The sequence below is a fragment of the Ochlerotatus camptorhynchus genome, unplaced genomic scaffold, assembly GCF_037179485.1.
Source record: "Ochlerotatus camptorhynchus isolate MF236.1 unplaced genomic scaffold, CSIRO-AGI_Acam_v1.1 ptg000811l, whole genome shotgun sequence".
Classification (NCBI taxonomy): domain Eukaryota; kingdom Metazoa; phylum Arthropoda; class Insecta; order Diptera; family Culicidae; genus Ochlerotatus; species Ochlerotatus camptorhynchus.
In genome coordinates this window covers 181,196-183,351 of record NW_027041275.1, presented here as the reverse complement: position 1 = coordinate 183,351, position 2,156 = coordinate 181,196, and positions in this window count along the sequence as shown.

The following is a 2,156-nucleotide window of genomic DNA, read 5'->3' as shown; positions in this document are numbered from 1 at the left end:
TTGTTAACCGACTGAGTGTTCAACTAGGAATGTCTTATTTTTAGTTATCTTACTTTTCTCTTGTACACACCGTACTTGTGACGATAAAACATAAATGAAATGTATTCGAAAAACAAGAACATTACTGGTGGTGCCGACTTGGATTGAACCCAGGCCTTTTGGGAATCACGCTTACCACTACACCACCAGCGCCCCTTATATAACAAATATCTCAGCAATTCTTCTGAAGATCTTCAGTCAATAAGAACGTATTTTCATAATATAGTGTTGATCCGGAATCAAATCGAAGATCTGTAAACGGTTAGAAATTGAAATAAAATCTTTGAATATTCGAAGTTTTGCTACATTCTATCTGACCGATGATCATCATAATAATTCCTGATCACTTTGATATGATGAGCGAATATATGGAGAATCGATTTCAATTTCCTGTAAGTCGTAAGTCTTCGATATAAATTCTGATAAATTGGAAGAATTACTGATCAACCTCATATGGGGCGATAATATTCAAAAGATTTAATTTCAATTTTAGATCATTTGAAAGGCTTCGACTAACCATCTTTATATATAACTGACCGAAGATCTTCGGAAGATGACTTGATATGAGAAGCTAATATATGGAGAACACAATATAAATTTTTCTATAAGTTGGAAGTCCTCGAAAAAATTTCTTATAATTCGGAAGAATTCCTAACCAATCTCATATGATGTAAGAATATTCAAATGGTTTTATTTCAAGATCATTTGAAGATCGTCTACATGGCTCCTGATCAATGCTAAATTTTGAAAATACATTCTTACAGACCAAAGATAATCAGAAGGACTCCCGATCACTCTGATATGACCAGGGAATATATGGAGAACTCGGTTTCAATCTACGATCGTAGGTCTTCGTATCATTTATGATAATTCGAATGAATTATTTATCAAACTGACATTGTTGGATACTATTCAACGGGTTTTAATCAAATTTTTGATGAATTGAAAGTGTTCTATATGATTCCTGATCATTATTACATTTTGTAAATACATTCTTACTGACCAACTGACAATTTCTGTTCAATTTGATGGAAAAAGGATATATATGGAGAGCTCGATTTCAATTCTTCTTTTAATCGAAGGCCTTCGGTATAATATATGATAATTCGGAAGAATTCCTGATCACTTTGATATGATGAAGGAATATATGGAAAACTCGATTTGGATTTCCGATCAGTCGTAGGCCTTTGATATAACGTATGATAATTCGGAAGAATTCCTGGTCAATTTGATATGGTCATGGAATAAGGAGAACTCGATTTCAATATCTGGTCAGAAATAGTTTTATTTTTTTTAAATAATTTCTGATAATTCGAAAGAATTCCTGATCAACCTGATTTGATTGAGATATATATGGAAACTCGGTTGCAATTGTTCTATTAGTCGAAGACCTTCAATATAATTTCTGATAATCCGGAAGAATTTCTGAACACTTTGAATGAGTACATAGGGTACACATTATGGTGAAATCGATTTCAATTTCCAATCAGTCATAGGGTTTCCATATAACTTCTGATAATTCGGTAGAATTTCGAAATAATTCCTGATCATCCTTGTATTTTGAAATACATTCGAACTGCCCGAAGATCTTCAGAAGGATTTCTGATTAATTTGATATGTTGATGGAATATATGGAGAACTCAATTTTAATTTCCACGTCTACTGAGGATTCATATTTATGAAAAAATCATATATCAATGAAACAGTCATCGGTCGTCATTGAAAAGCAATGCAACTATGTTCTGTCAATCTAATTGACTTTTATTGGTTCTGTTGTCTTGTGAATTTTAGCTAAACGGCCTCTTTTCTGATTTTTATCTCTCAATCTATGAAATATACACGAAAACTATGTTTGAACGAAACTTCTAGAACAATATGAGGAACATTATGCCGTACACTACACATTTTTATATCATATGGGTGGAAAATTCGTAGAACAAATACTTTAAAATTCTTCACATTTTAAGATATCTTCGAGCATGAAACTAAGTGAAAATTCAATAAAATCAGTTCGAATAGTCAACCTTTGACCACAAAGTTGGTAGATAACACATTAAGCTTTGCTATGAAAGTTGTTACAGCAGCTTTCGTTGTTTCAGTCTCGAGATACAAATATT